The following is a 15,861-nucleotide window of genomic DNA, read 5'->3' as shown; positions in this document are numbered from 1 at the left end:
CGAGGAGGCGCGGGGGCGGCGACGGAGACGGAGGCGCGGGGGCGGCGGCGGCGTGGGGGCGGCAGCGGCGTGGGTCGGGGCAGCGGGGGGAATTAGCTATGGGGGCGAGGGAGAGGGACGAAGGGGAACTGGCGAGAGGGAGGGAATTATCTAGGGGGGAATCTTACTAATGGCGCACCTGCGGTCGGTGCGCCATTAGTAATCTTTTTTTTACATAGCAATGGCGCACCAGGCAGAGGTGCGCCATTAGTAATCTTTTTTTTACATAGCAATTGCGCACCAGGCAGAGGTGCGCCATTAGTAATCTTTTTTATATATATATAGCAATGGCACACCAGCCAGAGGTGCGCCATAAGTAATTTTTTTGTTGTATGTAATAATTTTTTAGAAAATTAATATGAATATGAAACAATAATATTTTTTTATAAAAACAGTAATAATTGTTGTTTAACAACAATTGTAGTCTACACTTTTTTTTATTATTTTTTAAAAAATGAAGAGGGGAGAGGAGGCGCGGGTGGGATCGAGATCGAGATGGAGGGGGAATCGAGATCGATATGGAGGGCGATCGAGATCGAGTGTCCTCATGAATATTCAATATTTTATCATATTGAATATGAAAAAATATCATCAAATTTGAAAAAATATTCATGAATTCAAAAAGTTCCCATGAAATTAAAAAATATTCATGATATCAAAAAGTGCCCATGAAATACAACCGAGAAATGAAGACTACGATTTAAATACAGTCGATCTTAGCTAGCTATCTGTTCATAATCTTCTTGCCCTTATTTTTCACAAATGGAGTTCTTCTGTGGAATGGACGTCCTTTAGGTAGGGTGGTCCTGCTTCTTCTTGTGGTGTATGCTGCTACTTCATCGTCGTCGTCATGTTCGATCTTCGGGTCACCGTACTTGTCGAAGTCTTGCTCATTGGCTACTCCATCCATTTCGATGATCTTCCTTTTGCCTCTCCTCACGACAACACGACTGGGCTTTGACGGGTCAGTAATGAAGAAGCATTGGTCCACTTGGGAAGCCAGTACCCATGGCTCATTTTTCGCGGTGACGTTTGCGCCCACGGTCTTGGATTTGGCTTCGGGTATAACCATGGTGGTGAAATACCGGTCTTCTTTTAGGACGCTCTTGGCCCATCTGACACGGAACATCGGGACCTTCTCTCCAGCGTAGCTCAGCTCCCAGATCTCCTCGATCCTTCCGTAGTATCTGTCCTTGTCGTTACCGGTGTAGGATTTCATCGTTACCCCAGAGTTCTGATAACCATCACTCTTCATGTCCTTGTCCTCGGTGTAGAATGTGTAGCCGTTGATATCGTACGCCTCATAGGTCATTAGGTTGTGCTCGGCGCCCTGTGACAAGGCGAATATGAGTTGTTCTTCCACGGAAGAATCCTCATGTAAAGCGTACGACAGAAGCTTCTACTTGAACCAACGCGTGAAACATGAGTTGTGTTCTTTGATTATATCTCCGTCCGTCCTCTGTTGGCCTCGGTCATTGTACGTCTTCTCAATAAAGGTTTTGTGCTCTACCACCCAAGGATCGACCATGTCTATGTGTTGTAGCGCGACTAGGTTTGCTCTTTCAAAGTTGGCGAGTCGACCCTCGAAGTCGACATGCATTTCGCTGCGACCCTCACGGTGACCCCATCCAGCGAGCCTGCCGAGGTGCCTGTTGACGGGCAGACCAACGGGGTACTCGATGCCTAGATAATTCGTGCAGTAGGAGATGCACTCTTCAGTAGAAAGCCCCTGGCTATACTTCCCTCTGGACGTGACATGTTGCGAACGTATCCTTTGATGACACCATTCATCCTTTCGAACGGCATCATGCTGTGTAGGAACGTCGGCCCGAGTTGGATGATATCCTCCACAATATGGACCAGCAGATGCAGAATAACATCCAAGAATGCGGGCGGGAAGTACATCTCAAGCTCGCATAGTATCACCACGATCTCTTCCTGTAGCCTTCTGAGTTGCCTCACACCAACCGACTTCCGAGAGATGATGTCGAAAAAGTTGCATAGGCCAAATAGCGTTTCACAGACGTGCGCGTCCATGATCCCATGGATTGCTACTGGACGTATCTGCGTCATCAGCACGTGACAGTCGTGAGACTTCATCGCGCTGAACTTCTGCTTCACTGGGTCTAGGTATCTGCTTATCTTCCCCGCGTAACCATAAGTAAGTTTTACTCCTACGAGGCAGGTGAAAAACTGCTCTATCTCCTCCTGACTTAGAGTGAAGCACGCGAGAGGGTAGTCATTTCCGGTCTTCTTGGCCTTTTTGCCTTTGCGACGACTTTCTGTGTCCTGCTTCGCCTCATCATCATCATCATCATCATTAGCGTGAAGCTCCTGCCTAATGCCCATTGATTTCAAGTCTGCCCTTGCTTTCGGCCCATCTTTGGTCCTCTCTGGCATGTTGAGCAGGGTACCAAGCAGACTCTCGCACACGTTCTTCGTGATATGCATGGCATCAAGGCTGTGAGGCACACGGTGGATCTTCCAGTACGGCAAGTCCTAGAAAACAGACCTCGTTTTCCATACCTTCAGCAGTGGCTCTGGCGCCTTTCGCTTCTTTCCCGACTCTGGCGCCTTTTGCTTCTTTCTCGGCAGTGGGCATTCTTTCCAATTTTTCAATAGCCCGTCTATTTCCTCGCCGCTCCTCGTACGCGGGCATCTTCGGAGTTCGGTTTCACCATAAAACAGATCCTTGCGTTTCCTCCACGGGTCATCGTCGCGAAGCCACCTTCGATGTCCCATGAACACGGTTTTCGAAGACCCGAGATCTCTATCTAGCTGGTGATATGTTGTGTCATCCATGCACCTGACGCATCCAGAAAATCCGTGGACCACCTGCCCCGTGAGATATCCGTAACGAGATAGTCGTGCACTGTCGTGAGCAGTGCGGCTCTCATAGGGAAATATTCTTTCTCTACGGCATCCCACGTATTGGCTGGCGTTTTCCACAGCGTGTCTAGCTCCTCTTTCAGCAGCCCCAGATACAGATTGATGTTGTTCCCTGGTTGTTTCGGCCCTTCAATTAGCATACTCATGTGAATGTACTTCCTCTTCATGCACAACTAGGGGGAAGGTTGTACATACACACAAACACAGGCCAAGTGCTATGTGTGCTTCTCTGGCTGCCAAACGGATTGACTCCATCGGTGCTCGCGCCCAGCATGATGTTCCTTGGATCATTCCCAAATTCTGGGTGTTCGAAGTTCAACGCTTGCCACTGGCTCCCATCCTTAGGGTGACTCAGCATCTTGTCTTTTTTATTTATCTCCGGATCATTTGCGTCATCTTCTCGCTTCTTCTCCTCCCTATCCGCGTGCCAACGCAGGAGCTTTGCTACCTTTGGGTCCGCGAAATACCGCTGCAGACGAGGAGTGATCGGAAAGTACCACACTACTTTTTGAGGAACTTTCTTCCTCTTCTTGTATCGAGTGACGCCGCACACCGGACATATGGTAGACTCCGCGTGCTCGCCCCGATAAATGATGCAATTGTTCATGCACACATGGTATTTCACGTGCTGTAAATCCAGAGGACACACGACTTTCTTCGCCTCCTTGAAACTGGGTGCGCAATTGTTCCCCTTGGGAAGACGTTCGTGCCAGAATGACATGTTCTCGTCGAAGCATGCGTCGGTCATTTTGTGTTTTACCTTCATCTCCAAAGCCATGAGCGTTACTTTTAGACGGGTATCCTCGGGTCTGCATCCTTCATACAATGGAGTAACCGCGTCTATCTCCAGTTGTTCCAGCTTGGCTTTCTCTCGGGCGGCAGCTCTTGCGTTATCCGTCTGCTTGAGAAGCAGCTCTTGAATATGAGGGTCCTGCACCCAGCCCATCGATGGTCCATCGTCGTCTGCTCCTCCGGCATCTAGATCTTCATGATCATGCCCTTCGTCTGCTCCGGCATATTCCTCATCATCATGTCCGGCATCTTCTACATGATGACTGTGTACAGCATCACCGTCGTGATCATGTCCTGGAGATTCTTTGTCTTCTCGCCTGCCCGAGCCGCGGTGGTTGTCTTGCTGCCCTTCCTCATTTCTTGCCCGGCCCCCATGGACGACTTCATAGTCATCTTCATCACCTTGCCACTGATAGCCATCCATGAAACCTCGCAAGAGCAGGTGGTCCTGCACCTGCCCGGAATCCCGGCCCGCAATAAGGCTCTTCAGCTTGCATCTTCAACACGGACATCTAATCTCTGTCTCGTTCTTTTGAAGCATCTCGGCTTTCACAGAGCTCAAAAACCTATTCACGATGCCTTCGGTCATTGTGCGGATCATGGTCGCCTGCGGGGTAGAGCAAAATGATATTTTAGAACCAAGAAAAAAATTGGCATGACTTTTTGATGACCCACAAGTATAGGGGATCGCAACAGTTTTCGAGGGTAGAGTATTCAACCCAAATTTGTTGATTCGACACAAGGGGAGCCAAAGAATATTCTCAAGTATTAGCAGCTGAGTTGTCAATTCAACCACACCTGGAAACTTAGTATCTGCAGCAAAGTGTTTGGTAGCAAAGTAATATGATAGTGGTGATAACGGTAACAAAGTAAAGACAACAAAAGTAATGTTTTTGGTATTTTTGTAGTGATTGTAACAGTAGCAATGGAAAAGTAAATAAGCGTAAACTAGTGTATGGAAAACTCGTAGGCACCGGATCAATGATGGATAATTATGCCGGATGTGGTTCATCATGTAACAGTCATAACATAGGGTGACACAGAACTAGCTCCAGTTCATCAATATAATGTAGGCATGTATTCCGTAAATAGTCATACGTGCTTATGGAAAAGAACTTGCTTGACATCTTTTGTCCTACCCTCCCGTGGCAGCGGGGTCCTATTGGAAACTAAGGGATATTAAGGCCTCCTTTTAACAAAGAACCGGAACAAAGCATTAACACATAGTGAATACATGAACTCCTCAAACTATGGTCATCACCGGGAGTGGTCCCGATTATTGTCACTTCGGGGTTGCCGGATCATAACACATAGTAGGTGACTATAGACTTGCAAGATAGGATCCAGAACTCACATATATTCATGAAAACATAACAGGTTCAGATCTGAAATCATGGCACTCGGGCCCTAGTGACAAGCATTAAGCATAGCAAAGTCATAGCAACATCAATCTCAGAACATAGTGGATACTAGGGATCAAACCCTAACAAAACTAACTCGATTACATGATAAATCTCATCCAACCCATCACCGTCCAGCAAGCCTACGATGCAATTACTCATGCACGGCGGTGAGCATCATGAAATTGGTGATGGAGGATGGTTGATGATGACGACGGTGATGAATCCCCCTCTCCGGAGCCCCGAACGGACTCCAGATCAGCCCTCCCGAGAGAGATTAGGGCTTGGCGGCGGCTCCATATCGTAAAACGCGATGAAACTTTCTCTCTTATTTTTTTCTCCTCGAAATCCAATATATGGAGTTGGAGTTGGAGTTGGAGGGCCACCAGGGGGCCCACGAGGTAGGGGGGCGCGCCCAGGGGGGAGGGGCGTGCCCCCCACCCTCGTGGACAGGGTGTGGCCCCCCTGGTCTTCATCTTTGGCAAGGATTTTTTATTATTTATTCTAAGATATTCCGTGGAGTTTCAGGTCATTTCGAGAACTTTTGTTTTCTGCACATAAAACAACACCATGGCAATTCTGCTGAAAACAGCGTCAGTCCGGCTTAGTTCCATTCAAATCATACAAGTTAGAGTCCAAAACAAGGGCAAAAGTGTTTGGAAAAGTAGATACGATGGAGACGTATCACTTTCCCTAAAAATAGGACCAAAAAGAATGCATAGTGCCAAAATTCTCGCCGAAACGGAAATGAATCAACATTGCGGCAAAATATTGGCAACTATCGCATTTCAAATACCGGTACCTGCAAACACAAACATATATGCAACACCACAAACATATGCAACACCACAAACATACATAGATCTAGCTAGGCCACAAAAAGTGCATGTGCACGTTGTTGGAGCAAGCTAGGGAGAAAAAGTAGATCTACAACATGAAGATAACTTTCTCCTTACTTACCTATAAAAAAGGTAATTTCAACACTTAATTTTGATGAATCTAAGGTGCAAATGAGGTGAGGAGGAGGAGGCAGCCGACAAGCTTAGAGAAGGAGGTGGGGGGAATGAAGTGGGGAAAGTGAGTGTGTAGGTGTGGCTGTTCAAAAATATCTAGCTGGTCCCACGTTACTAATGGCGCACCACACAGCCATGCGCCATTAGTAACGCAACATACTAATGGCGCACCACACAGACATGTGCCATTAGTAGTTTTGCAAAAAAGTAAAAAAAACAATTTATATACTAATGGCGCACCGTTAGCGCCATTACTAGTTTAAACTAGTAATGGCGCACTGTGCAACGATGCGCCATTAGTAGTTTTGCAAAAAAGTAAAAAAAAAATACAGTAGTGGCGCACTCTATGGCTGTTACGCCATTAGTAGTTCTAACTACTAATGGCGCACTCTGCCCGGATGCGCCATTAGTATGTATGAAAAAATGAAAAAAAAACATTTTGTTACTAGTGGCGCACCGTGTGCCTGGTGCGCCATTAGTGTCTTCCACACTAATGGCCAGCAACAGATGGTGCGCCATTAGTATATAGTAATGGCGCACCACATGTCTGGTGCGTCATTAGTGTCATTTCCATCTATAGCCCTTTTCCTAGTAGCACCTAAGATTCCTCTTGTTGGACCATTGCACAGATGTAAAAGAGGTGGAGTGATACGTCTCCAACGTATCTATAATTTTTTATTGCTCCATGCTATATTATCTACTGTTTTGGGCATTATTGGGCTTTATTATCCACTTTTATATTATTTTTGGGACTAACCTATTAACCGGAGGCCCAGCCCAGAATTGTCGTTTTTTCCCTATTTCAGTGTTTCGAAGAAAAGGAATATCAAATGGAGTTGAAACGGAATGAAATCAACTGGAGAAGTTATTTTTGGAAGGAAAGCTACCGGAAAACCTTGGAGTGCACACCAGGGGAGTCCCGGGCTGCCCACGAGGGTAGGGGGCGTGCCCACCCCCCTAGGGCACGCCCCTTGCCTCGTGGACAGCCCGGAGGTCCACCGACGTACTTCTTTCACCCATATATACCCACGTACCCTAAAACTTCAGAAGAGGAGAATAGATCGTGAGTTCCGCCTCCTCAAGCCTCTGTAGCCACCAAAAGTCAATCAGGACCCTGTTCCGACACCCTGCTGGAGGGGGGAAACCCTCACCAGTGGCCATCTTCATCATCCCGGCGCTCTCCATGACGAGGAGGGAGTAGTTCACCCTCAGGGCTGAGGGTATGTACCCGTAGCTATGTGTTTGATCTCTCTCTCTCAAGTTCTTGATTTGGCACGATCTTGATGTACGCGAGCTTTGCTATTATAGTTGGATCTTATGTTTCTTCTCCCCCTCTACTCTCTTGTAATGGATTGAGTTTCCCCTTTGAACTTATCTTATCAGATTGAGTCTTTAAAGATTTGATAACACTTGATGTATGTCTTGCCGTGCGTATCTGTGGTGACAATGGGATATCACGTCATTCACTTGATGTATGTTTTGGTGATCAACGTGCGGGTTCCGCCCATGAACCTATGCATAGGGGTTGGCACACGTTTTCGTTGTGATTCTCCGGTAGAAACTTTGGAGCACTCTTTGAGGTTCTATGTGTTGGTTGAATAGATGAATCTGAGATTGTGTGATGCATATCGTATAATCATACCCACGGATACTTGAGGTGACATTGGAGTATCTAGGTGACATTAGGGTTCTGGTTGATTTGTGTCTTACGGTGTTATTCTAGTACGAACTCTAGGCCTGTTTGTGACACTTATAGGAATAGCCCAACGGATTGATTGGAAAGAATAACTTTGAGGTGGTTTCGTACCTTCCATAATCTCTTTGTTTGTTCACCGGTATTAGTGACTTTGGAGTGACTCTTTGTTGCATGTTGAGGGATAGTTATATGATCCAACTATGTTATTATTATTGAGAGAACTTGCACTAGTGAAAGTATGAACCCTAGGCCTTGTTTCCTAGTATTGCAATACCGTTTACGCTCACTTTTACCACTTGTTACCTTGCTGTTTTTATATTTTCGGATTACAAAAACCTATATCTACCATCCATATTGCACTTGTATCACCATCTCTTCGCCGAACTAGTGCACCTATAAAATTTACCATTGTATTGGGTGTGTTGGGGACACAAGAGACTCTTTGTTATTTGGTTGCAGGGTTTGAGAGAGACCATCTTCATCCTACGCCTCCCACGGATTGATAAACCTTAGGTCATCCACTTGAGGGAAATTTTCTACTGTCCTACAAACCTCTGCACTTGGAGGCCCAACAACGTCTACAAGAAGAAGGTTGTGTTGTAGACATCAAGCTCTTTTCTGGCGCCGTTGCCGGGGAGGTGAGTGCTTGAAGGTATATCTTTAGATCTTGCAATCGAACATTTTTGTTTCTTGTTTTAGCACTAGTTTAGTTTATAAAAGATCTTGATGGAATTGAGTTTGATGGAATTGAGTTTACCTCATACGGTTCATCTTTTTAAAATCTTTCGTGAGAATGATGGAAAGGAAAATTGTGCTCAAGTGCCAGAAGAAGAATTACATAGAATGCTTGGCACTAAATATTTGAATGATGAGCATGATTGCAATGTTGTTAGTATGAATTCCTTGAATATCCATGATGCTAATGATATGCAAAGCCACAAGCTTGGGGAAGCTATGTTTGATGAAGATGATATTTTTTGGCCCCCAAGCTTTGATGAGCAAATTTACTATGATGAAAGCATGCCTCCTATCTATGATGATTATTATGATGACATGTATGCTATAAAGAATAATGATAACCATGGAACTTGTCATCTTGATCTTAATTTTCAATCACATGATAGTTATTTTGTTGAGTTTGCTCCCACTATTCCGAATGAGAAAAATTTTGCTTATGTGGAGAGTAGTAAAATTTCTATGAAAGTATTTCATGAAAAGAATGCTTTAGGTGCTGGTTATATTGTTGAATTCATTCATGATGCTACTGAAAATTATTAGGAGGGTGGAACATATGCTTGTAGGAATTGCAATAATATCAAGTTTCCTTTCTATGTGCTTAAAAATTTAAGGTTACGCTTGTTTTGCCTTCCTATGCTAGTTGATTATTGTTCCCATAAGTTGTTTGCTCACAAAATCCCTATTCATAGGAAGTGGGTTAGACTTAAATGTGCTAGTCATATTCTTCATGATTCTCACTTTATGTTTCAATTCTTATCTTTTATGCGAGCATCATTGAAATCATCATGCCTAGCTAGGGGTGTTAAACGATAGAGCTTGTTGGGAGGCAACCCAATTTTATTTTAGTTTCTTGATTTTTGGTTCTGTTTAGGAATAAATAATCCATCTAGCTTTTGTTTAGATGTGGTTTTATGTTTTATTTAGTGTTTGTGCCAAGTAGAACCTTTGGGAAGACTTGGGTGAAGCCTTTATGATCATGCTGTAAAAAACAGAAACTTTAGCGCTCACCAGATTAGCTTCAACGTTTTACTGGAGAGTGCTATTTAGTTGATTCTTTTTGAAGATGATTACTAGAAAAATTCCTCAGGTCAATCAATTTATTTTAGAATTTTTGGAGTTCCAGAAGTATACCTTTGATACAGATTACTACAGACTGTTCTGTTTTTGACAGATTCTGTTTTCATTGTGTTGCTTGCTTATTTTGATCAATCTATGGCTAGTAAAATAGTTTATAAACCATAGATAAGTTGGAATACAGTAGTTTTAACACCAATATAAATAAAGAATGAGTTTATTATAGTACCGTGAAGTGGTGTTTTGTTTTCTTTCGCTAACGGAGCTCACGAGATTTTCTGTTAAGTTTTGTGTTGTGAAGTTTTCAAGTTTTGGGTAAAGATTCGATGGACTATGGAATAAGGAGTGGAAAGAGACTAATCTTGGGGATTCCCAAGGCACCACAAGGTAATATTCAAGGACAACCAAAAGCCTAAGCTTGGGGATGCCCCGGATGGCATCCCCTCTTTTGTCTTCGTTCATCGGTAACTTTACTTGGAGCTATATTTTTATTCGCCACATGATATGTGTTTTGCTTGGAGCGTCAATTTATTTTGCTATTATTTTCTTTCTGTTATTTAGAATAATGTTTTGCATCTTTATTTTCAATAAAAATGTCAAGGATAGGCTTTACTATGCTTATTTTGCAAGTATACATGTTGCTGTTTGAAAACAGAAAGTTTACCGCTATTGCAAAAATTCCCTAGAAATGTCAGGATGTGATAAAATGTTGAAACCTTTTGCATAATAAGCTCAACAAAAATATGTTCAACAGAAAGTTTACATTGGGAATTTTATTTCATAATTTTTGGAGTTAGGGAAGTATGATGAATCTTGCATTCTTTACAGAATGTACTGTTTTGACAGATTGTTGTTATGTTTGCATTGTTTGCATATGTTTGCTTGTTTAATGATTCTATTTGAGGATAGGAGTATTAAAAATGCAGAGACATTTAGTATGCAATGTTGAATAACAATTTTAGTAATTTGTTACAGTAGAAGATGATAAGGTTTTGCATTGGTTTATACTAACTTATCTCATGAGTTCTTGTTGAGTTTGGTGTGGATGAAGCTTTCGAGATTTAGGAAACGGAGATATAAAAGGAATTAAGGAGACACAAAAGCTCAATCTTGGGGATGCCCAAGGCACCCCAAGATATTATTTCAAGAAGTCTCAAGCATCTAAGCTTGGGGATGCCCCGGTAGGCATCCCACCTTCTCTCTTCAACAACTATCGGTTAGTATCTGTTGAACCTAAGTTTTTGCTTCTTCACATGAGTTGTGCTATCCTTGCAATGTAGTTTTATTTAGCTTTTCTTGCTGCTTGAATAAAGTATCAAGATCTGAAGTTCTTAAAATGGGAGAGTCTTCACATAGTTGCACAATTATTCGACTACTCATTGATCTTCACTTATATCTTTCGGAGTAGTTTGTCGTTGCTCTAGTGCTTCACTTATATCTTTTTAGAGCACGGCGGTGGATTTGTTTTATAGAAACTATTGATATCTCATGCTTCACTTAGATTATTTTGAGAGTCTTAAATAGCATGGTGATTCGCTTAAATAATCTTAATATGCTAGGCATACAAGATTTGTAAGAATTCTCATGAGTGTGTTGGATACTAAGAGAAGTTTGATGCTTGATGATTGTTTTGAGATATGGAGGTAGTGATATTAAAGTTGTGCTAGTTGAGTAGTTGTGAATTTGAGAAATACTTGTGTTGAAGTTTGCAAGTGCCGTTGCATGCACGTATGGTAAACGTTATGTAACAAATTTGAAACATGAGGTGTTCTTTGATTGTCCTCCTTATGAGTGGCGGTCGGGGACGAGCGATGGTCATTTCCTACCAATCTATCCCCCTAGGAGCATGCGCATAGTGCTTTGGTTTTTGAGGGATTGTAGACTTTTGCAATAAGTATGTGAGTTCTTTATGACTAATGTTGAGTCCATGGATTATACGCACTCTCACCCTTCCATCATTGCTAGCCTCTTCGGTACCATGCATTTCCTTTCTCACATTGAGAGTTGGCACAAACTTCGCCATATCTTCCTCAAAACAACCACCATACCTACCTATTATGGCATTTCCATAGCTATTCCGAGATATATTGCCATGCAACTTTCCACCATTCTGTCCTTGATGACACATTCATCATTGTCATATTGCTTAGTATGATCATGTAGTTGACATAGTATTTGTGGCAAAGCCACCATTCATAATTCTTTAATACTTGTCACTCTTGATTCATTGCATATCCCGGTACATCGCTGGAGGCATTCATATAGAGTCATACTATGTTCTAGTATCGAGTTGTAAATAAATAGAAGTGTGATGATCATCATTTAATAAAGCATTGTCCCAAAAAAAGAAAGGCCAAAGAAAAAAAGGGAAGGCCCAAAAAAAGGGGCAATGCTACTATCCTTTTTTCCACACTTGTGCTTCAAAGTAGCACCATGTTCTTCATATAGCGAGTCTCATATATTGTGCTTCAAAGTAGCACCATGTTTTTCATATAGAGAGTCTCATATGTTGTCACTTTCATATACTAGTGGGAATTTTTCATTATAGAACTTGGCTTGTATATTCCTACGATGGGCTTCCTCAAATGCCCTAGGTCTTCGTGAGCAAGCAAGTTGGATGCACACCCACTTAGTTTCTTTTGTTGAGCTTTCATACATTTATAGCTCTGGTGCATCCGTTGCATGGCAATCCCTACTCCTTGCGTTAACATCAATCGATGGGCATCTCCATAGCCCATTGATTAGCCTCGTTGATGTGAGACCTTCTCCTTTTTTGTCTTCTCCACATAACCCCCATCATCATATTGTATTCCATCCATAGTGCTATGTCCATGGCTCACGCTCATGTATTGCGTGAAGGTTTATAAAGTTTGAGATTACTAAAATATGAAACAATTGCTTGGCTTGTCATCGGGGTTGTGCATGATGAGAGCATTCTTGTGCGACGAAAATGGAGCATGACTAAACTATATGATTTTGTAGGGATGAACTTTCTTTGGCCATGTTATTTTGAGAAGACATAATTGCTTAGTTAGTATGCTTGAAGTATTATTATTTTTTATGTCAATATGAACTTTTATCTTGAATCTTTCAGATCTGATTATTCATACCACAATTAAGAAGAATTACATTGAAATCATGCCGACTAGCATTCTGATGTCTACTATGCAACCTTCTTCGTGTAGACGTTGTTGGGCCTCCAAGTGTAGAGGTTTGTAGGGCAGTAGCAAATTTCCCTCAAGTGGATGACCTAAGGTTTATCAATCCCCTCCCTTAGTTAGTGTTTTCTTTTACCCTGCTAGGGTTGTAAGTTTGTAAGTATTTCTGTCTTCTTCTTTTCTTTACTTGTATGGACTTGTAACAGGACTTTGTTACTTTGTTGTTTTCAATAAAGAGCTGTGAGGCTGTTGCCTTGTAGTACATATTGAAAAAAAAGGTTTATCAATCCGTGGGAGGCGTAGGATGAAGATGTTCTCTCTCAAGCAACCCTGCAACCAAATAACAAAGAGTCTCTTGTGTCCCCAACACACCAAATACAACGGTAAATTGTATAGGTGCACTAGTTCGGCGAAGAGATGGTGATACAAGTGCAATATGGATGGTAGATATAGGTTTTTGTAAACTGAAAATATAAAAACAGAAAGGTAACAAGCGGTAAAAGTGAGCGTAAACGGTATTGCAATGATAGGAAACAAGGCCTATGGTTCATACTTTCACAAGTGCAAGTTCTCTCAACAATAATAACATAATTGGAACACATAACTATCCCTCAACATGCAACAAAGAGTCACTCCAAAGTCACTAATAGCAGAGAACAAACGAAGAGATTATGGTAGGGTACGAAACCACCTCAAAGTTATTCTTTCCAATCAATCCGTTGGGCTATTCCTATAAGTGTCACAAACAGCCCTAGAGTTTGTACTAGAATAACACCTTAAGACACAAATCAACCAAAACCCTAATGTCACCTAGATACTCCAATGTCACCTCAAGTATCCGTGGGTATGATTATACGATATGCATCACACAATCTCAGATTCATCTATTCAACCAACGTCGGTGGAGCTTTAGGGTACGTAAGTATATATGGGTACGTCGGTGGAGCTTAAGGGGCCCCACGAGGCAGGGGGCGCGCCCCCACCGTCATGAGCACCTCCCTTAGCTCCTGACGTGGGGTCCAAGTCCATCCGGTAGCTTTCCTTCCAAAAATAACTTCTCCAGTTGATTTTGTTCTGTTTCGACTCCATTTGATATTCCTTTTCTTCGAAACACTGAAATAGGCAAAAAACAGCAAATCTGGGATGGGCCTCCGGTTAATAGGTTAGTCCCAAAAATAATATAAAAGTGGATAATAAAGCCCAATATTGCCCAAAACAATAGATAACATAGAATGGAGCAATAAAAAATTATAGATAGGTTGGACACGTATCAAGCATCCCCAAGCTTAATTCCTGCTCATCCTCGAGTAGGTAAATGATCAAAAAAAATTGATGTGGAATGCTACTTGGCATAATTTCAAAGTAACTCTTCTTAATTGTGGTATGAATACTCAGATCTGAAAGATTCAAGACAAAAGTTCATATTGAAATAAGAATAATAATACTTCAAGCATACTAACAAAGCAATTATGTCTTCTCAAAATAACATGGCGAAAGAAAGTTATCTCTTAAAAATCAAATAGTCTGGTTATGCTCTATCTTCACCACACAAACTATTTAAATCATGCAAAACCCCGATGATAAGCCAAGCAATTGTTTCATACTTTTGACATTCTCAAAACTTTTTTAATCTTCATGCAATACATGAGCGTGAGCCACGGATATAGCACTATATGTGGAATAGAATGGTGGTTGTGGAGATGGAGATGCCCATCAATAGATATCAATGTGAGTGAGTAGGGATTGCCATGCAATGGATGCACTAGAGTTGTAAGTATATGAAAGCCCAACAAAAGAAACTAAGTGGGTGTCCATGCAACTCGCTTGCTCACGAAGACCTAGGGCAATTTGAGGAAGCCCATCGTTGGAATATACAAGCCAAGTTCTATAATGAAAAATTCCCACTAGTATATGAAAGTAACAAAATGAGAGACTCTCTATCATGAAGATCATGGTGCTGTTGGAAATATGCCCTAGAGGCAATAATAAATTGATTATTATTATATTTCCTTGTTCATGATACTCATTTATTATCCATGATAGAATTGTATTGATAGGAAACTCAGATACATGTGTGGATACATAGACAACACCATGTCCCTAGTAAGCCTCTAGTTGACTAGCTCGTTGATCAATAGATGGTTACGGTTTCCTGACCATGGACATTGGATGTCGTTGATAATGGGATCACATCATTAGGAGAATGATGTGATGGACAAGACCCAATCCTAAGCCTAGCACAAAGATCGTGTAGTTCGTATGCTAAAGCTTTTCTAATGTCAAGTATCATTTCCTTAGACCATGAGATTGTGCAACTCCCGGATACCGTAGGAATACTTTGGGTGTGCCAAATATCACAACGTAACTGGGTGGCTATAAAGGTACACTACAGGTATCTCCGAAAGTGTCTGTATGGTTGGCCCGAATCGAGACTGGGATTTGTCACTCCGTGTAAATGGGGAGGTATCTCTGGGCCCACTCGGTAGGACATCATCATAATGTGCACAATGTGATCAAGGAGTTGATCACGGGATGATGTGTTATGGAACGAGTAAAGAGACTTGCCGGTAACGAGATTGAACAAGGTATCGGGATACCGACGATCGAATCTCGGGCAAGTATCGTACCGATAGACAAAGGGAATTGTATACGGGATTGATTAAGTCCTTGACATCGTGGTTCATCCGATGAGATCATCGTGGATCATGTGGGAGCCAACATGGGTATCCAGATCCTGCTGTTGGTTACTGACCGGAGAACATCTCGGTCATGTCTGCATGGTTCCCGAACCCGTAGGGTCTACACACTTAAGGTTCGATGATGCTAGGGTTATAAGGAATAGATATACGTGGTTACCTAATGTTGTTCGGAGTCCCGGATGAGATCCCGGACGTCACGAGGAGTTCCGGAATGGTCCGGAGGTAAAGATTTATATATGGGAAGTCCTATTTTGGTCACCGGAAAAGTTTCGGGTTTTATCGGTAACGTACCGGGACCACCGGGAGGGTTCCGGGGGTCCACCAAGTGGGGCCACAAGCCCCAGAGGGCTGCATGGGCCAAGT

The 15,861-nt window shown here is 42.5% G+C and overlaps 1 pseudogene; it reads left to right on the top strand.

Annotated features, from left to right (window-relative positions):
- LOC123152777 (uncharacterized) overlaps nucleotides 1-15,861 on the top strand; it is a 78,837-nt pseudogene that overhangs the window by 6,958 nt on the left and 56,018 nt on the right.

Source organism: Triticum aestivum, chromosome 7A, assembly GCF_018294505.1.
Source record: "Triticum aestivum cultivar Chinese Spring chromosome 7A, IWGSC CS RefSeq v2.1, whole genome shotgun sequence".
NCBI classification, from domain to species: Eukaryota; Viridiplantae; Streptophyta; class Magnoliopsida; order Poales; family Poaceae; genus Triticum; species Triticum aestivum.
This window is presented reverse-complemented; position numbering and strand designations above follow the sequence as displayed.